The sequence below is a fragment of the Schistocerca americana genome, chromosome 2, assembly GCF_021461395.2.
Source record: "Schistocerca americana isolate TAMUIC-IGC-003095 chromosome 2, iqSchAmer2.1, whole genome shotgun sequence".
Lineage (NCBI taxonomy): Eukaryota > Metazoa > Arthropoda > Insecta > Orthoptera > Acrididae > Schistocerca > Schistocerca americana.
The window spans coordinates 235432404-235457572 of NC_060120.1; the positions used below are offsets into that span (position 1 = coordinate 235432404).

General features: G+C 43.6%; 1 protein-coding gene across 1 annotated transcript in view; it reads right to left on the reverse strand.

Annotated features, from left to right (window-relative positions):
- The window catches only part of LOC124595301, a 149555-nt gene that overhangs the window by 123854 nt on the left and 532 nt on the right, over positions 1-25169 (reverse strand). The window lies entirely within an intron of this gene.

The following is a 25169-nucleotide window of genomic DNA, read 5'->3' on the forward strand; positions in this document are numbered from 1 at the left end:
GGGGGCAACATCAGAAAGTACTTACAAAGACGTAGAGAAGCATAATAAAAGGGTTAGATCTTTTTGGACAAGTCCGTCAGTGTAATAAAACGAAGGACTCGAGCAGCTGCTCGAGCGTCATCAGCCAAAAGTTCCTGTAAGCCAGGCGGCAGACGTAGGACAACACGAGAGTGAATAAGACGGGTACAGGACAATAAAACAAGGCGCACAGTCAACGGATGACCACAGGGGCACTGCTGGGTGGGGTCACCGGACAACAGGTAGCGGTGGCTAAATCGGCAATGCACAATCCGCAACCTGGCCAAAATGACCTCCTCTCGCCGGGGAGGGCGTGAGGAGGTCGTCCAAGCCGTCGGGATCGGTTTGATGGCCCTAAGCTTATTTTCATGGAGAGAGGACCAAGCCTCATGCCACAATGATGAAACGTGCCGACAAAGAATCCCACTAACGTCAGTTGGGACACGAAGCTGTCCGAGGCTGGAGGACAGCAGCCTTGGGCGCAGCATCAGCAGCTTCGTTCCCAGGCACACCAACATGGCTAGGAATCCACAAAAAAGGACACGAGCGCCGGTATCAACTAGCGACTGATGGGACCGTTGAATTCGTTGCACGAGAGGGTAGTCCGAATATGGCTCACGCAGACTCTCAATAGCGCTCAAAGAATCAGAGCTGATGGCATAGGGAGAATGACGATGGCGGCGGATATACTGAACAGCCTGATAGAGAGGAAAAAGCTCAGCTGTGAAGCTTGAACACTGGTCAAGGAGCCGGTATTGAAAGATATCATCGCCAACGACAAAGGCACATCCGACGCCAGCAGTAGTCTTTGAGCCATCTGTGTAAATAAAGACGTTATTAGCGAGCCTCGAACGAAGTTCGACAAACCCCGAGCGGTAAATCGAATCCGCGATCCTCTCCTTTGGGAGCGAGCTGAGTTCAAGGTGAACGCGATCCTGAGCCTGGAGCCAAGGTGGCGTCGGGCTCTCACCCACTCGAAAAGTCGTAGGGAGGGTAAAATCAAGCTGCTGAAGCAGGCGACGAAAGCGAACTCCAGGAGGTAACAGAGAATACGAGCGCGTCCCGTACTGGCTACCAAAGGAGTCATCGAAGAAGGAGGTGTAGGATGGGTGGCCTGGCGTGGCAGACAAACGGCATGCGTATTTGCCGAGGAGAAAATCACGGCGGTATGACAGAGGCAGTTCGGCAACTTCTGCATGCAGACTCTCAACCGGGCTAGTGTAAAAGGAGCCAGTGGCCAAACGGATGCCACGATGTTGGATTGTATCGAGACGGCGTAAGATGGACGGAAACGCACATGCATAAACGAAACACCCATAGTCTAGTTTCGAACGGACAAGGGACCGGTACAAACGGAGGAGGGTGGTCCGATCCGCTCCCCAGGAAGTACCGCCGAGGACACGTAGGTTTTTCAGGGACTGCGTACAGCGGGCTGCCAGGTAAGACACGTGGGTCGTCCAAGAAAGTTTCCTGCCGAACGTGAGGTCCCGGTATTCTGTAGTTGCAACGAACGGAAGAGCAACAGGCCCAAGATGTAAAAGAGTGCGGAAGAAACCAATTGCGCCGCCAGAAGACAGCTGCAATATACGGCAAAATAGTCAACGAAAAGAGAGCCGGAGATACCGGTCAGGAGACGGGCCATAACAGGATTAATGTTGATTGCAAAGAGGACGACGCTCAGGACGGAATCATGAAGCACATCGTTTTCCTGGATAAAGGTACCCGACATAGCAGAATCCATACTTACTTTAAAAATTCTGTCTTTTAAAAATTACTGAAAGAAATGGGGCATACGGTCTCGGAAGCCACACGTGTAGATAATACAGAAGATAGCAGTCCTACAGCAGGTGTCGTAGGCGTTCCCCAAATCGAAAAACATGGCCACAGTCTGTTATTTCCGCAGAAAACCGTTCATGACATGGTTTCTTGTTGAAAACGTTCTACATTAGCCGTTTGGTCGAGAATTCTGATCAATGACTCAGAAGCCTGATCAACATACTGGATCCACCCGCCCGATGAACAAGGAGAACTGCAGAAATTTGAGTGTGATTAATTCACTCCGAACAAAAATAAAAGAAGAGTTATATGCTGATGGCAAAAGTGTGTCTCGCTTGAGGATAATCTCCGTATTTCGGATAAATCTCGGTCGGACGACCCCTCTGCACCGCCGTATTTATCTTCGAGATCAGAAATCATGATAACGATTTCGACTTAACTATAGACAATTGCTGTGACACCGTCTTCACGAACAGTCGAAGTTCTCTTTGTTTGTTCGCATATTTTAGCTTTTGTATTAGATACCTGGGGTGGTAATCACAAACTAGCTCAAAATGTTTCTAAACTGGTGTGAGAAAATCCTAGATTTCGATACGGGCTTGATTCGAGATCGGAAAATATCCTTGTCTCACTGTGCCACATTTATCATTACGCAGTTGTGACAGACTTTTGTTCACTTGCACTATACGAGCAGTGGTGTAATTTAACAAGAAACTGAACGCTTTAGTGTTGATGACAGTGAAGTAACTTTGGCACGTTGGTACTGACTACTGAATATGTTTCACACGTCGCACAATTTTTTTTCTTTTTTTTGTAAGTGAATGTAAGAGCAGACATAATTTAAGCAGAAGTCGTTGACTAAAGCTGTAAAATACGCTTCGGCCAAACTAGACATTACGCTGATATTCCACTGAACTAGCTAAACGGACAGAGGTAGTTTTTAGTTTGTTTACGTATGCTGAATACTGTAAATCATGTTAGTAAGCTATACCGAATACGCAGCTGAAGGCTTCCTACCGGTCGCGAAATTAACACCACAGAGGAAATCTGGCGAAGATTTGCACAAATGTGTTGCCCAGTGTCTCTAGTATGCCCGTATCGCGTCACGTCGCACTTGTTAGGTCTGAGAGCACAGTGAGCACGTAAAGGTGCCTAGGAAATAGTGTCTACTTCCAGATACGAAGTCCTGTTGAGAAGTATCGTCTGATTTCATGCAGCCCATACAACGTAACTGTCATGCAATTCGTTCTTCGTGACATTTTTCGGCAGCACAGTGCAGGAGCAACGAAGCTCTTGCAGTGTTTTCTGTTGGAGCTATTTGATCACTCACGTTGCAGACCGAACTTGGCTCACTCTGATTTTCATCTTTTCGTTCACATGAACCGTTGGCTACGAGGACGGCAGTTTGGTACAGCCTATGAGCTGCTGACCAGCTTAGAGAACTGGCGGAAATCAAAGGCTGGTGCCTTCTGTGACGAGGGTTTTGGAAAATTGGTATCACGTTACGACAAATGTTCAAGTCGGAGCGGCAGCTATGTAGGGAAGTACTTTTGGTTTTCATTTAGCGACCAGTCGAAGACTGAAGAAAATTAAACCTCATACGAACTCAGTGTGAACACAGATCGCAGTAAAACGTAAGAGAACGTTTCCTGTAGTCATGGACCTTCAGTGCTGCAAACTTTTTCTCAGGTGCAGAAATATACAGCCAGTCAGGGATTGCTTAGTCCAGAGATAACACTGACGTTTCCATGAAACATTCAGTTGAGTAGTAGGTATGTTTGGCTGGTAAAATTGTAAAAAACTGAGTGGTATGTTTGGCTGGTAAAATTGTAAAAAACTGAGTATCAGGTAGCTTTTATATTTCCCTCAATGTTAATCACAAATCAGCCAGCGAACCTATCCGAATCACCAAGCAGTTTTGTGTGTCTGTTTTAACCCTGTTTTACCAAGGATATGCAAATTTTTCATCCTTTTTTGCTAGAACCTTGTACATCATTCTCTGTTTGCGAGAAGTCATTGACCTCTGCGCATACTATCGCATCGGATGAAGCTTCGTGCCTCAGGCACAGGATATATTCAACATAAACATATCAAAACTAATTGAAAACAAGCCAAAGTAAGCTTCTTGCTTTTATTTCCCACTTTATTCTTTACATGAGTTCTGTCTATATCGATGGGAGGAGGTGAACAGTTCCGGCATTCGCCTTACAACCAAGGGAAACCTCCCGAAAACCCTGGTCGGAACTGACGGACCGCGATAAGCTGTCATGCAGAGGCGTCGTCCTCAGGATCAGCGGTGCGTGGCAGACGCGTCGCGTAGAGTGAGTGGAGTGGGTAGAGTCGCTCCTCCGTAGCGTGACCGACGCGTAGTGGAGAGGCGCCGATGCGACGCAGAGTCACGGATGCGTAGAGTCGCAGATGCGAAGCAGAGTTGCGGATGCGTAGAGTCGCGGATGCGTAGAGTCGCAGATGCGTGGCAGCTACTCGTCGACGCCGTACGTCCACTCGTCAGCGGCCTCGACTTCCCGAATCTCTGGACCTGCAACATGACCTGCGCACGGCCTGAAAAGGCCGGCAACAAAACCTTAAAAGGTCGGCAGGCCTCAGCAGGATACAGGGCCCGTCAGGCCGACGCGTGGCGCGGCCTGTCCTAGGTGGACCAGTGACGGGCCAAGCCAGAGCTTAACTCGGCCGAGGCAAATCGCAAACTCGTGGACGCACAGCGTAGACGTATGGACGTGTAGCGTAGAGTCGCAGGCTCGTAGTGTAGCGTGGCGCGGCGTAGTCTCGTGGACGTGCAGCGCAGACTCGTCGATGCGAAGCGTAGACTCGTGGGTGCGAAGCGTAGACCCGGGGTCGCGCAGTGCACAGTTCCAACAGAGTTGCTTGGCAGATGTCAAGAGTACGAACACGTAGTAGTTCCAGACACATAGTCCTAGACACATAGTCACAGACATATAGTCCCAAATAGGTAAAAGTCACACACATGCAGCCCCAGACGCGTAAGAGTCACGTTAGTGGCCACAGCCAGAATGTAGCAATCCAGGCGTCTGGAGTCGCCGATGGGAAGAATTTGTGAAGAGCCGCAATGGTGAAGAGTCGCAGACGAGTATTCGCGACGCACCTGTGGAGAGACGTACTTAACCCATACTTACGTGAGAAGTTCTCGTCGTCCAAAGCTGCCGTCGCCCCGTGTTGCCCTCTCCTGCTGCTGAAGACGTCTGGATTTCAGGGGCACCGCGTCTCCTTATATAGCCACTGCGGCTTCGTTGAGCTGCATTTCCGAGGAAACCGTCCGTGGTACGGTATTGTTGCCCTGGTACTAACATTATCGTAATCGGCAATACGGATTACACGTATCCGTACTATAATTTTTGTAAAGCCAAATACTATCCTAATCTTTCTGAGAACGTCGCCTGCAACTGTTTGCACAGTAGAAGTAATGACTTGTAACCCCCAAGCAACGACAGAAATAAATTTTCGAAGCTTGATTTTCATCATGATTTTACGACAGCTGCAAGGCTTTTTGCGCCACTTCCATTCACGCCGTTCTAAAATCCTTATCGTCTCAATCTATTGGCTGAAAACGAAACTGACGTGATTAGTAATATTTGTGAAATAAAATGCCCCATCGTTACTTAGAATGTTGGTCTCCGATTCCGTTTCGTTTCATTCTGAAACTACACTGCTCTGGACATACGTGAATCAATAGTACTTTCCATGACTACCACACAGTCAATACATTCACGGATATCTATGAGATCGTTCGAAATATTTACTGAAATATCTGTGTGTGAGATGACGATGGTGTATTAGGAACTTAAGTCTTGAGCTGTACCTTCGAGACGACTTCATTTAGATCGTGTAGAGGGAGTGTAACGCAGTACGAAGTGGCAAGGAAATGATTCGACAGAATTTCTTTGCAGATAATGGACAAATTTTCTGTTTTATGCACTTGGACAAAGTGAGATCTTTACGGATTTGTAGCTCCATAGTAGCAAGAGCCATCAGATACTGTTTGCTGTTTTCTTTGGTGTCTTTCGGAAGTGGGCAATTGACAGCGAAATCGCTAACTGTCGTAAAGGCGTTGGATGTCATCACCTCATTTCCGAAAATGAGCGATGACCATCGTGTAAGCAGAACGCGTAGCAATTTGAGACAGAACTGTCAGAGGCTAGCAATTATCGAGGTAGCATAAGCGCTTAGGATTGACGAATCATAGAATCTGCTACTTAACACCAATGACCTAGTCAGACTTCACATCTTCCAAAAGGATGCTCGGTCTATAACTTAGTTATGGGGCAAAGGCAAATTATTTCCGCGTCACGCCGGCCGTGGGAAGTATTGATATTTCTAATCCCTGTCTCTGTGTGTGTGTGTGTGTGTGTGTGTTACTTTCTTCAAGCAGCCCGGAGACGTGGTCTGCGTCAATAATATCTCTAATAAAAGGCCACCGCAGAACAGTCAATCGATCTCTTAGTAGCCCGGAAGTATTGCGTAACCTGTAAGTTTATGGTTCAACGTATCTCCTAATTAACATCAAAGGCTTCAGAATTACACGCTAGAACAGCTTGCTGTTCATTTAAACACCAGATGTGAGACAACACGTCGTTGTGTACCTGCTCATAACATTGCGGCAGAACACTGCGCATAGTTTTCTGTTTACAGCAAGTAACGCTAAGTTAGAGCAGCATTCTTATATAAATCCACAAGAACGAAATAAGCATCATGGTATCCTGACTAACTTTGAAAAGTGGGAAAAAAGTGCTGGGAGTAAGGGCATTTTGTGAATCGTTCAAGGAAACCTAATATGGGAACTAAATTTACCCGCGAAAGTCCAGGGTCTGAGTTTTTAATCAGGTCTGGCATACACTTTCACTTTGCCAGGAAGGTTCCTAGCCGTGTCGTGATGCGCAGAAGCAGTTCTTATGTCGTGATACGAATGTCTACGGAGTTACGAAAGATGGTTAATTACAGTTTTTACGTCAGAAGTGACCACAAATCGTAATCTTTGTTTATATTTTTTGCCACACATTTATGTTGACAAATTTGATTTTAATGAGAAGTGGGGTGGTAAGGTCTTCGAAAAGATAGACGCGTCAGGTCAGATACTAGGCCACGTCAGTTTATTTCCCTCTTATTTTATTTTTGCTATTACGAAAGAGGTGGAACGAAGAGCAAGATTCAACAGTTCTTCCTCAACGACAAGTTCTTTGGAAAGAAGCAGGTTAGAATGTAATTCACCGTCTACAACGAAGTTATTGAAGCAGCACCAGTTCGCACAGAAGCAGGATCCGCAAGGAAATCTAGCGTGTCCTTCTCAAAAGAATAGCTCCGATATTCTCGTTAGTGGACTAGGAAAACCAAGGGAAAAGTATATCTGGATGGTCAGAAAGAGATGTCAACTGGCAGTCGTCCCGAATGCCAGTCCATTGTCTCTATTAATTGGCTATTGTAGCGCTCCTCAGAGAAACCACACACCCCTTAGTGAGAAATCGCGTAGTAAATAAATGAAATTTGTTGACTTAATGTTTTACCTGAATTGCTTTTTTCACGGGAATCTAGCGGGCTGTCAAAAACAACAGGGGAGAGTGTTGTTAACTCGAGGACTGTGCACCTAGGAACGCATGCGCACTGGAAACCGCCATATGCAGTTTCTGGCATTTTCTGATGTTTTTGTTATAGTGAGACATGGGGTGTGTTTTGTGCAGCGTTTGTAAATACTACGACTTCTACATATTTGAGTTGCTGCTGTTGCCATGCATTCGAACTCCAGCGCTCGGTGTTGAGCGGCGCCGTGGGCAGTGCAACTGTGGCGCCTCCTGCACGAAGCTACCTGCCGTCTGCTGAGGAGCGACAACAGCAGTTCACATGTAAATTGAAGGTGGAGGCGGAGGAAGAAAAAGAAAGGGAATGAAGTGATGATACGGTGCCACCAGTACTTTATGCGGAATCAACGGCGACGAGTGAAAAGTGTGCTGGACCGGGGCTCGAACCCGGTATCTCCTACTCACTGGCAGTTTCGTCAGCCAGTGCGCCCCCCGGACACAGTGTTTATCGCAAATGCGCCCACTATCTCGGCACGCTCCCCAGCCAGCCACAGTCCCACCTAACGCCACCGCTTATCTGGCGTCCATGACCATGTCCTCCGTACTCACTAATTTTAGATTCCCACCTGCAGCTCGAACGTAAATGTGCATCAGCACTGGTGGTTGTGGATTCATAGCCCATCGAGACGTATCAGTTATACGAGTACGTGGTGTTTGTTCTTTCGGACACGTCAGGGCATGTCCGAAAGAACAGACACCACGCATTCATATAATAGCTATTGTTGCTCGCCACCAGCTTGGAACCTGTAGCGACTATCAACGGTATCCGCTCCGGTGGAGCCTGGACGTATTTGTTTTGCTGGCTCTGCAACGTCAACGGCGGCTTCTATCATCGAGTGATACAATGCGCTAATGGTCGCCTGTTCGGGCCGCAAAACCTGGTGTACCTCACTGCATGTACAGAAGTGCTGGGTGGCCCTATTTGTTATTCGGAAAGGCTCTGGTCGTGGTTCAAAAAACTGTTGTTGTTGCTGGCCTAAGGCAAGTTAGCTACCTTAATTTTATTTTGTGATTACAACATTGCAGGGCAATCACTGTAAGCATTTACTTTCATAAAATATCTAGGAGTATGCGTAAGGGGCGATTTGGTGCGGAACGACCACATAAAATTAATTGAGAGTGATGCAGATGCCAGACAGATCCACTGGGAGAATCCTCAGGAAACGTAGTCCATCAACAACGAAAGTAGCTTGCAAAACACTTTGCCAACACGTGAATATTACTCGTCAGTATGGCATTCTTAACTAACAGGATTGATAGAAATAAGAGAGAAGAGACGAAGAAGAGCACCACGTTTCATTACAGGTTCATTTAGCAAGCGCGAAAGCGTCACGGAGATGTTGAGCCAACTCTAGTAGGAGTCACTGGAAGACAGTCGTTGTACTTTGCGTTAAGATCTACTGTTTAATTCCCGAGAGCGTACATTCCTAGAATAGTCAACCAACATATTGCATACCCCTAAATATATCCCACGAACAGTCCAGGAAGATAAAATTAGAGAGATTAGAGCCCACACGGAGGCTTATCAGCAATTGTTATTCCCACGAAACGTACATTACTGGAACAGGAAAAGCGGAAACTGGTGCACAATGTACCCTCCGCCACGCACCGTAATGTGGCTTGCGGAGAGTAGATGTAGATGCGAGTGTAGATGAGCGTGGTGGCTCCAGTCTTGTTGGTTTCCTGTATTTAATCAGAGCTCAGTGATGGGACACGTCATAATAAATATAATTTTTATTAATTGTGTTGATACGTGTGGATGGTTGTTGCCTATATAAAAAATATTGCTTTAATTTATTGACGCGTAATTGCCATTCATGTCACAGCAGTACTTCCATGCATAGATAGAGATGAATATATAAATTTGTTTTATTAAATATGATTTATTATGGTGCCTTTGATAAGTTATTATAGTTGCATTTCGTACTTGCTGAGGAAGTTCTGAAAGAATATAAATTTAACTATTTACAATTATGTTGAATGAAACTGATATGATGGGAGTTACGAATATTGTTCTTTTCTCTTAATCAGAGTTATTTTTTTTAAGAAAAGCGAAATATGTTTTGTAAAGGATAGATACGTCTTCAATCGAATACGTGTGGGATATCATCTGACGACAACTCCAGCGTCATCCACAAACGGCATTAACCGTCCTTGTATAGACCGACCAAGTGCGACAGGCATTGAACTCCAACCTACAAACTGACATCCGGCACCTGTAGCGTACGACACAATGCATGCACGTTTGCATGCTTACATTCAACATTCTGGCGGTTACATCGGTTATTTATGTACCAGTATATCACATTTGCAGTGGCTTAAATTTTTGGAAATTTTGGGTAAGGTCTTATGGGACCAAAATGCTGAGGTCATCGGTCCCTAAGTTTACACACTATTTAATCTAACCTAAACTAACTTACGCTAAGGACGACACACACACCCATGCCCGAGGAAAGACTTGAAACTCCGACGGGGGAAGCCGCATGAACCGTGACAAGGCGCCCTAGACCACTCGGCTACCCCGCACGGGCACAGTGGCTTATCTCGCGCTTACATTAATCTGTTGTCTCACAATGTTAGTCACTTAGGTATGTTGTTACCTAGACAAATGTATTTCCGGAATTTCATTACTATACAGTAATTATTTTTTGGTGTTGCGATTTTTTTCCCGTCAGTGTAGTTATGTGGAGGATATTGTTAATTCTTCAGTTAGAGGATTTTATGGTGAGTAAAACTGTGTGAATTTTTAAAAGTAGTTTGATAACGTGTGGACGTTTAAGTCGGTCGTGCACCATCTTGTTCTTCGAAGAGGAAGGCCTTCTACCATAGAGCTCGTGATATATGCAAATGACTGAGTTTCTTTAACGTCTTAACAATACTCCCTGTCTTGAAAATCGAAATTGGTGTTAGTTGCTAACAGCTTCTGTTTCAAAGTGTTTGAAACTTGTAACTGCTTGTTTATAATACTTCTTCTTAATCTGATTTCACTTACTGATTATTGGTGAGTAGTACAGATATAATATAACATACAGAATATAAAATACATTATTGATAAGAGGCTGGGCGATACTAACGATTTAAGAATGTGATAATGAGCTGAAGGCGTGAACTGAAGTTTGTGTTAGGGAGTGCATTAGACTACAGTAGTCCGCGTAGGTATGTTAACCACATTGCTGCAGTGGTATAGTGGTTAGCCCATCTGCCTAGTAAGCAGGAGCCTGGGTTCAGGTGATGGCCTGACCAAAAGTTTTGATTCATCACTTCAGCTTCTATCGTTATCAAAAGTATATACAAATTTTTCTCTATTTGAACTCTTTCAAATTTGAATATAATATTTTCTTCTAGGTGCATGACCAGTTGTATTTTGGAACAGTTTTTCAGATTTGAAAACCTTACTTTTCAGGAGCAGTTTTCGTAACTTCAGAAAAAAAACTGCAGTACACAAAAAGTGATTGCTACCATTTCAAAACAGAATGAGAAAATATACTGAATTCCCGGAACGTTTTCCAATGTACAACTCTCATACCTACGGACTCGAACGGAGTTTTAGACATTTCTTCACAGCGTAATGTAAACAGCAAAGACGTCATTAGAAAACTATTCGCTACGAGTCAGAACGCCAGAGATCAATGCTCAAATGAGTTTCGCAGATAAATCCAACAAAATCGCAATGCTGTTTAGTTCGTAAAGCAAACGATGAGAGGTTGTCACTTAAGAACATTATCAGAACATACCTGCATCTTTACTCTTACAAGTGCTCTGTTAGGCGACTGTTGAGATTTTCAGACCGTCAGCTCTGCCGATAGACCCTGGTTAAAGTGTTATCGGGACATTTGGGTCCTGAGTTCTTCATTTCTACAGACGAGGTCTGGTTCAGCCTCTCCGTACAAGTGAACTCAGAGATAAGTGTAGTTATGTATCGGAAAATCCTTACCCACGCTCTGAGAAGCCGCTGTGTCATATCGAGAATGGTGCTTACTGTTCAATTCCTCGGACAGTTTTAGCTTGGCTACTTCGTGTATACTGGCTTGCAAACAAACCTCGAATGAAAATTTGAAACGTCCCCTTTGAAAAATTATACATGACTGTGCTTAAACTGACACACAATATTTTTTAGCGCAACGCAATCTGACTTTCAAAAACCCCTACAAAAAAATGGCCCTGACTAACATTAACCTATACGTTTCACAAATCGCTTACCTCACAAAAATCTTTGTTACTCGAACTACTGCAATACAGCGAGCGCCACTACTGCCAGCTAAATAAAAGATTCAAACTACGGAAGGCACTAACTACTGATAGGGATAGTTAGCAAATGAAAGATTTTAATAGAGAACAAACAATGTATTTACCTTAATATCATCAAAAGTCATAATATATATAGCAGTTCATGACATCCAGTCTTACAAATTTCAAAACTCCGCCATTTCTTTCCCCACATCCACCACTGCTGGCGGCTCACCTCCAACTGCGCAACGCTACGCGCTGTTAACATCCAGCTGCCCAACGCTACAATGGCAGACAACAATGCAAACTAACTACAGACTGCACACAGCACAGCCAGTGATTTTCATACAGAGCGCTACGAGGTGTTACCAATATAAGAACCTAAACAGTCTACTTACAACTTCCTGGAGATTAAAACTATGTGCCGGACAGAGATTCGAACTCGGAAATTCTGGTTTTCGCGGGCAAGTGCTCTACCGACTGAGCTACCTCTGCAGGACTCTCGACTCCTCCTCACAGCTTTAATTCTGCCAGTATCTCGTCTCCTACCTCCCAAACTTCACAGAAGCTCTGCTGTGAAAACTGCAAGACTAACACCCTAGAAGAAAGGATAATGGTAGACATGGCTTAGCCATGTTTCCAGAACGAAATTTTCACTCTGCCGCGGAGTGTGCGCTGTATGAAACTTGCTGGCGGATTAAAATTGTGTGCGGGATCGACACTCGTACTCAGGACCTTTGCTTCTCGCGAGCCAGTGCTCTATCGACTGAGGTACCCAATCACGACGTAAAGCCATTTCTCACAGCTGTACTTCCAGCAGTACCTCAATCTGCCAGGAAGTTTCATATCAGTGCGCACTCCGCTGTAGAGTGAATATTTCATTCTGAAACATCCCCGGGCTGGGGTTAAGCCATGTCTCCGCAATATCGTTTCTTCGACGGGTGCTTGTCTTCCAAGTGTCGCAGGGGCGTTCTGTGGAGTTCGGGAGGTAGGAGACGAGGTACTGCCGGAACTGAAGGTGTGACGAGTAGTCCTCAGTCGTGCGTGGGTAGCTAAGTTGGTAGAGAACTTGACCGCAAAGGGCAGAAGTCCCGAGGTCGCGTCTCGGTCGGGCACACAATTTCAATCTGCTAGGAAGTTTCATACCAGCACACGCTCCGCTGCAGAGTGAAAATTTCATTCTGGGAGCCTTGAATGCTTCCGAGTAATGGAAATATTTTTTGTTTGATTCTCACATGAGCGGTCTACACCAATTTTGGCAGTTTTCATAAGCAAGTGTATGTCACAAGAATGGTTAGAAGTTTGATCATTGTGGTTAGTGCTACTTGTCAAATTTTCCAAAAATAAGACAGTGATTGGCATCTGATTTCTTCTAGCATCGAATGTATCTGTTAACAAAGGTAATTCTTGATTTCTAAAATCAGAAGCTACACCATGATTCGGATTCCACGCTGAACTGTACGTTCCCCTGTAATTGGCTTGGTAAGTCGATTCTCAAATGACAGGGAGATAGAAACATATCACTTCCAAACGGATCACGCAGTAACGAACGCGAAAGAACTGAATTTATCGAAGGTTTTCGATAGCAATCGGCTGATATAAGGTGCTTAACATTTAATGCAACTTATTTTCTTTAGAAACAAATTTCGAGAAACAACTGAGAAAACCGAGGACTCCTGCGATACCAGGTACATTATATTTTTATTACTCTCATGTGGTAGTAATTTTGCAAACTCTTTGAAGCGTTAGTATAGCCGACACCTAGTCATAGTGAATCACAGGTCGCTCGAAGAAATGCGCAACGGGACGGCTGCTGTTGGATTTCATATTGTACAGCTGTACTGTTTTAAACAACACGTTCGTTGTAAATGAATTATCTTTCACAGCAGACAAGTTAGTACAAATAGAGCATCTGAATCAGTTTGTAATGCTACTTACAAATACTGGGGAAAGCGACATGTTGAAAACGGGCTGCTTATACATACAGGATGCCTCAGTTCTGGGGAGGGCGCGTTTAACGATTCCATGTAGGTAGCAGGCCACAATCAACCAACAAATTTTCTGAAGTATAATGGTCAAGTAGACCGTGTGGACATGGAAAGGAGGCATTTCCATAGTTTCCACCGGGGAGCATTGCACTGTTTCTGCAGTAATGGTTCTGTGCAGTGCAAAATTCAACAAAGACACAATGCGTAAAAATAGAAACCAAAATGAGCGAAATAGAAAAATACGTTTCTCACGTTTAATACTCTGCGTATCTCTCAAACTTGGACACACTCAACGGTGTTATAAAATAATGCTTCACTCACGAAGAAAGACACTTCATCACCATCAGCTACTACAGGGGTTGGACAAACACCGCGAGAAATGCACGCTTGAACATAAATGCAGATGTTAGCTAAGCCTGCAATTGCGCAGTTGCAGTATTGTCTTTGAAAAAATTTTTGTACGTCGCAATGCGGTTGACGTATTGATCAAATCGAGACGTAGCAGAACAAAATTTAATAGTAGCTTTTAGATGGTGTTCGGGGACCGTCATAATTAAAGCGAACAGGGACACTCGTGAAAGTAGATGATGGTAGAAATAACAACGTATGAGTCTGGAGACGAGCCGTTTGCAAGATAGTCATGAATGTGTGGTTTGAGACACCACTGACTCCAGTATGAAATACTGTTAGTACATATGTATGTGAATAGCAAACTTCTCGATCAAGTCCCCATCTAAAAGGGGTAAAACTTCAAGTTTCACCCATTGTCTATCTTAAGAAGCAATCTGTATTACTAAGGGGTTAAAACCGACTTCCAAGCACCCAAGGTCAGTTGCAAGTTGTCTGGCTAAGGACTTTGAGTAGCAACAAAAATTTAATTTCAGTATTTCATATAATTATTGACAGAATTAAAAACATTAAAATGTTATCATAATTTACTTCAAAGGTTTAACGCAATAAGTCAAGTATTTAGGTTAGTAGCAGTGTATGCGTCTTGGGTCATCGTAACTCACGCCACGCGAAAAACCCACGCTGTTTTCATTCAGTATTTCAAAATTAGAGTGCTTTGCGACTTGTAATGTGTTGTTTTATACATGGGAATTCGATTCGTTAAAAAATGGGGTACTGGCGGGGCGGCGAAGGAGGGCGGGGGGGGGGGGGGGGGCGTTGGGGGCGGGGGCAGTGGGGGTGTCACTGATACAATACTTCCTCAGCACTTTACAATTTAATTTATAGTATTAGACATGTTGTCCTCGCAACTGGATAAAAACTGCCCTGCTCTTTGAAACAAGTTACTAATAATTTCAAACACCCACGGATCATCTCGCAAAACACGCAGGGGATGGAAAAAAATATGAAAACACCAAAAACCCGAAGCATTACCATGTCTAAGACGGCGTATGAAACACGTAGCCATTCGAAACAGTTTCCAGCCGTCTCAGAATGGATAAATAAAGGTCCTCTATGGTTTTTAAAAGGGATCTTGTACCTTCACTATCTTGAACGTGGCTGTAGGCTGCAACTATAATGTGCTCTTTCGTGAGGAAAAGGATAAAAAACAACCAAATCAGTTGCAATAGCACACGTTTCGTCGAAAACCCTTTCATCTAGGTTTTATAGTCTTCAAATACGTCGTCCTCAATGACTAACAGTAGTTACTTGATGTTGTGAAGGTCGTTAAATACTTAGCCACAAGGCAGAAATGAAGCTCAAATTCACGTCCATAGCAATAAACTCACAAAATATCTTGCTGACTGTCATTAGAAAGTGGTTCACAAATGCAAGTAGTGAATGAAATGAGTTCATCAGTCACATTTGCGAAGCATTTTCTGATGACAGTCAACATGATGTTTTTTTAGTTTTATTGTTATTGAGGTCATCTTTATCGTTCGTGCTTTATGGCATGGATGCGTATTTGTCGAAACTTCACATCATGTAACCAGTGTTAATCTTTGATCTTCTGAGAAAGACGTTTTTAAAGACTTGGGAAAGTCACATCAAGGAGTTTTCGATAAACTTTGTAGTACTGCAACTAATTTCCTTTTTTTTCACCTTTTTCTCACCAAGAATCTTATACCTTTCATCCTGTAATATAGTGGCAAGTTCCGGTAACGATGACTGAGGTGGATAGCGATCACGAACTGTTCTTTGAAAAGCATACCAAAAAGCCTCCATAATATTGAAATCTGGTGACTTTAGTGGCCGGGGAAGATTTGACAGTACATTCTTGTGCTTATAAAAGTAGACGATGCGAACTGTTTGGACAGGAGCTCTGTCGACTTGGAACACAGCATCACCATTGCGGAACAAATATTGTGGGCTGGGATGCACCTGATTAGCCACACAGCAGCGATCACATTGTTTTTTTTTTTTTCATTATTCTTCTATATCTAGATTCCAGCTGTAAATGGCCATCTTCAGTGCACGTGAGTGAATTACCATTCAACAAACTCGTAGCGGTACATGTCACCATATGATTTTACTGGTGTGCAGGCAGAAAGAAATTAACCTTCCTTCTGCCTATACACCAATAAAGTCATATGGTGACATGTACTGCTGCGAGTCTGCTGTATGGTAACTCATTCACGTGCACTGAAGGTGGCCATTTACAGCTGAAATCTGTAAAACCCAATAGCATTGCGACTGATTGCTGTGTTCCTGCCGTTCCTTAAACAGTGTGTATAAGGAAGAATAATAAAACAAACCCAATAGGATTGCGACCGGTTGCTGTATTCCTACCGTTCCTTAAACAGTGTGTTTGTCTTGTTGCGATTCTGAACTTTATTTATGCAACAATTGACAATGAGAGCAATTAGTGACTTTCAAGAAACGTTACACATAATTTCAAAACTTTACGGAACCTTTTTTTTGCTGACACCCCAACAAAATGATGAGAGGAAAATAGTTTCCCACATTTTCGATGTACATGCTGTGCTTCTTAGCACTTCTTTGCTGTCAACTATATCCTCAGTACCTTTTGCAGACAGTATACACATATATCACTGAATGGCTCTGAGCACTATGGGACTTAACAGCTGTGGTCATCAGTCACCTAGCACTTAGAACTACTTAAACCTAACTAACCTAAGGACATCACACACATCCATGCCCGAGGCAGGATTCGAACCTGCGACCGTAGCAGTCGCGCGGTTCCGGACTGCGCGCCTAGAACCGCGCGACCACCGCAGACCACTGAATGTACCTGCAAAATTATATCATCGTACATCACATAGTTAGGAAGTCATGACGCCATAAATATTGAGAAGTGGAAAAAAACTAGCTTTTCTTGAAACGTAAAGTAGATTACACACATTCTACTCACCCAGTGTTTGATAATGAGAGCACTCAGCGACTTTCAATTGACTTTAAACATATTTTCAAACCTTTCCAGAGGTTAGAAGCTCTTTTTTTTTTAAAAAAAATAAGCATGGGCAACTTTTGGTGACCCGTGAGCCTGATTCACATACGTAAGTTCGCGGGCTGTCTAGTCACGTGAAGCGACAGCTGCGCTCCTAGCGCATGAAGTCCTAACCGTAGCGTTGTGACGTAAATGTTTATTATATGAATGCGTGATGTCTGTTCTCTCGAACATGTTCCGAAAGAATTGACACCACGAGGAATCCGCAGCTGTGATTCATTATATGTAAATTAAAGGTAAAGGGGAGGGGGGGGGGGGATTTGGAAGAAAAGGACAGGGAATAGATGGTTGATGTCAGCTTCGTCGGTACCAAGACCCAGTTATTCGCCTATTAAATGCTGTTTGCAAGAGGGTAGAGCGGGTTAACGATTATGTTTTATGGAAGGGCATTGTTTGTCACAAGGATAGACACGGTAAGGGACTAAAGATTTATCTCTCTAGTGAGTAAATACTTGCCGTGTTTCATTATTTTCATAACTCCGCTATAGATGGTCTTTTGGGACAATGCAAACCCTCGTTAAGATTAGGGAACATGTTGCCTGGCCTTCGTTGTAGATGGATATTCGGCATTCCTTGGTGAGTGCGAAAAATGGAAAGTAGGTAAGTCTAATCCCAATTCTCCGAAGGGTTTCCTGCATTCTACTCGCAAAAATCGCCACATGGACAAAATCATATTAAGTGGGTCCCGTCCTGCGTACCAGAAACGGATATCGTTATATTCTTGTGGTAGTAGATGGATTTACTCGTTTTGCTTGGTTGATTCCTAGTCAGGGCGTCACTGTTGGCATCACAAAAAATGGCTCTGAGCACTATGAGACTCAACTGCTGAGGTCATGAGTCCCCTAGAACTTAGAACTAGTTAAACCTAACTAACCTAAGGACATCACAAACATCCATGCCCGAGGCAGGATTCGAACCTGCGACCGTAGCGGTCTTGCGGTTCCAGACTGCAGCGCCTTTAACCGCACGGCCACTTCGGCCGGCCAGTTGTTGGCATCACCATTCAACATCTATCTAAGAATTTTCTATTTCCAGTCCACCTAAGATCTTGGTTAGTGAAAATGCAACCGCATTTCTCTCTAAAGAGTTCATAAACGGCATCCGGTATATTAAAACTAGGATCGTTTGCCGAGAGTGTTGATAGGAACCTCAAATCGGCACTTATCTTTCATGCTGAAGCCCAGAAGTGGGCTTCATTTTGCTTTTAATACCGCTCAGCACGAAGATATTAAAGTCATCCCATCCTCTTTGATGTTGTCTTATCCTATTCACTCGCCCTTGACCAGTTTATGGTCTCTTGATGAAATTTGGCCCAGCAAGATCGAATCGGGCGTTAGAGAAAGTGACTGGACTTAGCCCGTCGAAGGCAGCGTCTTAGATATAAACACAGCAGGCACCCCTGTAGGACTAAAACTGGTGATAACGTGTTTTTACGTAACTTCGCCATGGGCCGAGGACGACAGCTAGAACCTTCTGGTAAATTGTGTCCTCGCTTCGTGGACCTTGACGGATTCTCCAGTTACTGAGGCCAGTCAATTATCCTTAAGACTGGCAAGTTATCTAGGGGACATGTTAGCCAGCTTAGGACAGTCGTGAGTTTTAGCCCTAAGCCGCTCTGATGTGCGGCGCAGGAGATCGAGCCGTGGCGGCTTTCTCACAATGTATCGACATCACTGTTCATTGTGATCTTTGACTAATATGTTACCGTTCAAGCGCAGCGGCCTCTGGTGTGGCTGATCCTAGCCTGGTGGCCGGTTTGTTGGGCAGTTATAAACTGAGTGACTCTTTCGCCGCGGTGTTAAGCGTTGGCGGGCGAGCAGTGTTGGGGTCATGTTACCCCGTGTAATTTACCGAGTACCGACGTGGCTTGCGCTGTGATTTATCGGCAGAGAACCGGGCTGTCAGGGCAGCGTTCACGGTCATTTTGGTCTGTCTTCCTTCAGTTTGCTGGGTACGGATACCCGCGTCTCCATGCTATTCGAATGGCAAGGTGACTGAACGATCCGGTAGACGTTTCAGACTGATTCATTAGCTGATATCACATTATAATTCGTTTTGTGTGGTGACCTTATGTATCCGTGGTGCTTGTGGACCTTTAGGCAGTTTTAAAGCGCCGTGTTCCAGAAGAAAGCTTATTTTGAAGGTTGGAGGTGGGCTGTAGTAGTACGTGTCACCACCTGTTCTTGTCCGCCTTCCCTTAATTCTTTTGATTTTTAAAGTAAGTTATTGCTCATGTAAAATTCAGTTGGTGGCGCAGTGAAATGTTACAATAGATGAATAATTGTTCATGTCAGAATGTGTGTCTGTTTTGCTGTTTTATTGGTTCATATATAGTTTGCTTGTACGGTAATGCTAAAGGCTTATCCTGTCTAAGAAATTATGTAGTGCGTCTGTTTTGTTTAAGTCGCTCAGGAAAATTTTAGTCTGTTCCAGGACGCATATGTTCTCTCCGAAACGCTAAGGACTAATGTGTTAGCTGATGAACTTTGAATGTCACGCAACTGTCCTTGTGGCTACTTTAATGGTTTTATAGAAATTGCTCAAATTATTTTGTTAAAAAAACATGTGTAGCTGTTTTTAAAAATCTTTCGGTTAATTTACTAAAAAGCATTTACATTGTCATGGGTTTTGTCAAGAGCTCAGAGTAATTAATTGTACCCTAAGAGCTATTTTTTTCACCAGCTGCGTCATAGTCGCGTGTATGAAAAGTGATCCAATACTGTCAAATGTTTTTTATTCCAGTCTTTGATCACAATATCAATTCTTTTGACGATGACTGGTTTCAGTCAGAAATGACCATCCTCAGATCTTTTCCGTACCATGTACTAAAGTGATAAGGCCGTAATGGCATCGTGAAAACATATAAACATACTCAGCACAGCATCGGCACATACGTCTAAAATCTACACATTATTTTAGATCTATGTGACGATGCTGTGCTGAGGATAGTCATTATTGACTGAAACCGGTCATCGTCAAAAGAACTGATATTGTGATCAAAGACTGGAATAAAAAACATTTGAGTAATTTTTTTGTTGCACGACTGTGTATTGGAATTCTATCTAATAATAATTATTTGTGCTGCAAGGAACTGTCGTTAATAATCTCGTGTATTCCATTGCTGATACATGTTACCCAGGATCGGACCCCACTTACTCACGTCCTGTCGGCTTGCTTAGCTGGCTATTTAAGTCATTCGGAGTGCATACGCTCGGCGTCTCTCCCCGCTGTCTGTCTTCCACGCTGTTTCCTACAACCGCAGCCGCACTGCTTAATGCTACTGTTCAAGTTAAGTTTATACTTGGAAAAATTCCGAATTGTAGTCTTCACCTTAAACAAATTTTAATGTGCGTTGGTATCCCAACGTATGCCTTAATCTGTTTTAACTCAATTGTTCTTGTGTTATTAGAAAATGTATTATCTTCCATTGATGAGCTTTTCTGGGTTTTAAATTACCTTACCTAGATATTAGTGTTAAACTGTTTTTCATTGTTTTAAGTATGGTCTTAGGTTTTTAATCACTCATGTATAAATCATGTTTTATTCTCACCATTTGGTAGTTAGGGCCGTTCTGGTCTGTTCCTGCCTTCATTATGGCTTTAGTCCCATTACATTCTGTGTCTTATATAGGGCGTGTTTTGTCTTAAAGAATATTATGTCATCTTGGGTTGGTCAATTATAAATTTTCTGTAAATTATTTAAATTGGCAATGAATTTTAAACGAGCTTCTCATTGCTTGGTCCTTTAATTAACTTAAAAAACAAATGAAAGCTTAACTGGCTACTATGTGACTGAAATTGTGTAAAATAAATTTGTATTATACCAGCGAATGAAGCGTGTAAAATCCCCACTGGAAAAGCCCTTCCCGGCTTTCCTTCCTGGCTGAATTAAGAGGCCGTAATTATCACCATTTCAATAACTGTGTATACAAAAGCACTTCATTTAACAGATTATAAAACCAAACACTTTTTTTATTTCCGTGACACTGCAATCGACGCCGGCTTCAGCTAGTTCTCTGTAAATTGCCTTCCGAGTCAACAGTTGCAGTGTTGTAATGTATCCACAACGCACGAAAAACAGTATAAAAACAAAATGTGGTAATGAGATAGGTAATCCCAGTGGACAAAAAATTCAAATGGCTCTGAACACTACAGGACGTAACTGCTGCTGTCATCAGTCCCCTAGAACTTAGAACTACCCAAACCTAACTAACCTAAGGACATCACACACATCCATGCCCGCGGCAGGATTCGAACCTGCGACCCTAGCGGTCACGCGGTTCCAGACTGCAGCGCCTAGAACCGCTCGGCCACTCCGGCCGGCCCCAGTGGACACGCAATGGGGAGTATCTTTGGGGTTTGTGGCCACAGGCATACTTTTGATGAGTGGACGCGTAAGCCTTAGTTGTTTCTATAATATTAAATAAATTAAGCCATCATTTCTTTGTTAATTTTAAAAAGTTTATATCGGCTATATTATACGCAAGGCAACCCAGAAACAAAACGAACAACAGAATGCCGAACTGCCAAACCGATAATACTCGCTCTCACACACTAAATGGGTATTGGTAATGTTGAGAACATTTTGGTTCGCACCAGTACCGATTATCAGTACTTGTACTACACAGAAAAACGCCAAGGAAACTGGTATAGGCATGTGTATTCAAATACAGAGATATGTAAACAGGCAGAATACGGAGCTGTGGTCGGCAACGCCTATATAAGACAACAAGTGTCTGGCTCAGTTATTAGATCAGTTACTGCTGCTACAATGGATGGTTATCAACATTTAACTGACTTTGAACGTAGTGTTATAGTTGGCACACGAGCGATAGGACACAGTGTCTTCCAGGTAGCGATGAAGTGGGGATTTTCCCGTACGACCATTTCACGAGTGTACCGTGAATACCAGCAATCCAGTAAAACATCAAATCATCGACATCGCTGCGGCTGGAAAGAGATCCTGCAAGAAAGAGACCAACGACGACTGAAGAGAATTATTCAATGCAGCAGAAGCGCAACATTTCCGTAAATTGCTCCAGATTACACTGGTGGGCCATCTACAAGTGTCAGGTGGAAACCACTCAACGAAACATCATCGATATGGGTTTTCGGAGCCGAAGGCCCACTCGTATACTATTGATGGCTGCACACAGAGCTTTACGTCCCGCCTGGGCCCGTCAACACCGACATTGGACTGTTTATGACTGGAAACATGTTGCCTGGTCGGACGAGTCTCGTTTCAAATTGTACCGAGCGGATGGGCGTGTACGGGTATGGGGACAACCTCATGGACCCTGCAGGTCAGTAGGGGATTGTTAAAACTGTTGGAGGCTCCGTAATGATGTCGGGTGTGTGCAGTTGGAGTGACACGGGATCCCTGACACATCTTATATACGACTCTGCATCCGTTCATGTCCATTGTGCATTCCAACGGACTTGGGCAATTCCTGTAGGACAATGCGACACGTCCAGAATTCTACAGAGCGGCTCCAGGAACACTCTTCTGAGTTTAAACACTTCCGTTGGCCACCAGACTCCCCGGAGAAGAATATTACTGAGCATATCTGGCATGCCTTGCAACTTGCTGTTCACAAGAGATCACCACCCCCTCTCACTCTTACGGATTTATGGACAGCCCTGCATGATTCATGGTGTCAGTTCCCTCCAGCACAACTCAAGACGTTAGTCGTGTCCATGATATGTCGTGTTGCGGCACTTATGCCTGCTCGCCGGGGCCCTATGCGATATTATGCAGGTGTACCAGTTTCTTCGGCTCTTCAGTTCACATCTACATTTACATAATTACTCTGCAATTCACAGTGTGCCTGGAAGTTTCAAGCTATTTCTCTACCATTTCACTCTCGAATGCCGTGCGGGAAAAACAAGCATTTAAATCTTTCTGTGCGAGATTTTATTTTATCATGCTGACCATTTCTTCCTACGGAGGTAGGCGCCAACAGAATATTTTCGCAGTCGAAGGAGAAAGATGTTGATTGAAGTATCACGAGAAAATCCAGCCGCAACGAAAATGCCTTGTTTTAATGATAGCAACCCCAGTTCACATATAACGTCCGTGGCACACTTTGCCCTATAAAAACAAGCTGCCTTTCTTTGAAGTTTATCGATGACCTCCGTCGGTCCCACCTGGTGCGGACCCCACACCGCACAGCAATACTCCGGAAGAGGGCGGGCGAGAGTAATGTAAGTAGTCCCTCTAGCAGACCTGTTGCTACCTGTTCTACTAATAAATAGCAGTATATGGTATGCTTCCTCCGCTACATTATCTATGTGATCGTTCCAGTTTAAGTTATTCGTACTCGTAATCCATAAGTATTTAGCTGAGTTCTTAGACTTTAGATTTCTGAGATTTACCCCTAAACCGAAATTTAGAGGTGTCCCTAAAGTACCGATGTGAATGACTTCACACTTTTCGTTGTTTAGATCCAGTTGTAACTTTTCGCACTGTACCGATATCCTGTCTAAATAATTTTGCAATTGGTTTTGATCATCTGGTGACTTTACAAGGCGATAAATGGCTGTATCATCTGCAAACAATTGCTCAGATTGTCTCCTATGTCGTACATGTAGGTCAGAGATGTCAATAACCGACTTCAGGCGGTCAACATACTCAGGTAATGGCAATAATACTGAACGTGTGAGAGCCCCTAAATCGCTCCCTCTCTCTCTCCCACGAATTTCTGCCGCGAAACTGACTGAAACCAATAGTAGGCCGGATCCACCCATGCTTTAAAGAGTCTGGGCTGGGGGATTTACTGGTGCAGTACTAATAAAAGGAAAAAGTGAGCGCATCACATCAGTAACAAAACACGGCACTTGCAGCCGTCGTTCTGATTTATTTTATTATATTGCAACCAGTTTCGGTGATCTTCAGGCCCTAACTGACGCTGAGGGGGTGGTATCCAATCACATATACGATCCTATCAGTGGCTAACATTTATGATGGAGTGCCTAGAAGAATATTTAAGCACTGTGCTGCACATATTAGCCCTGTATTTAGCCATATTTGTAATTTTTTCTTTAAGAATTGTCAATTTTCTGAACGATTAAAGTACTCAGTAGTAATGTTGCTTTATAGAAAGGGAGAAAGGGATAATGGAGACAATTTTAGACCTATTTCTATACCATCAGTGTCTGCTAAAGTTATTCACATAATTGGCTATTAAATGTACAGTTCCGCTTTAGGAGTGGTTTAACAAAAAAAAATGCTATATTCTGTTTTCTCTGTGAGGTACTGGATGGATTAAACCAAAGATTTCGAAAACTAGGCTCTCTTATTTTAAAGTAAGGCGTTTGATTTTGTTGATCACAAAATACTGCTCCAAAAGTTGGACCATTACGGAAAACGGGGAGTAGCTTTCAATTGGTTGACCTCTTACTTTAACAACAGACAACAAAAGTTCATTATTCACAGTGCTGAGAATGGGGTCTGAGTGGGGCACGGTTAAATGGAAGGGGGGGGGGGGGTTCCCCAGGAGTCAGTATTGGGGCCACTCCTGTTCCTTATATATATAAATTATATGCCCCCTATTTCAAATGGTGCAAATGGCTCTGGGCACTATGGGACTTAACATCTGAGGTCATCAGTCCCCTAGAACGTAGAACTACTGAAACCTAACTAACCTAAGGACATCACACACATCCATGCCCGATGAAGGATTCGAACCTGCGACCGTAGCGGTCGCACGGTTCCAGACTGTAGCGCCTAGAAACCTAGGCCTACCACAAGAAATCAAAAATCTTAGCAGTTGTGCAAGCGCTTTCAAATCGAAACTGAAGTGTTTCCTCATGAGTCACATCTGTTCTGTCGAGGAGTTCCTTGAAAAATTAAACTGATTCCTATGTTACATAGTTGATTGCGTTTACTTAAACTTAAGTCCTGGCTTCTTTTGGGTTCATAAACATTTTAATTTACCTGTTGTTACTTATATGTAGTAATTCCATGTACCGACAAGTTCCATGACCTTGAAGATTTGCTCCTCAATTTTGTCCTAAGGAACTAGACGTATAAACAAATAAAAAAAGAGATGTGGCTTCCGTAAAATACTGTAAAAGCGATGTTGTGCCTGTAACCATCAACTATCAACTGACAAGAGAAATATTAGGAATAGAA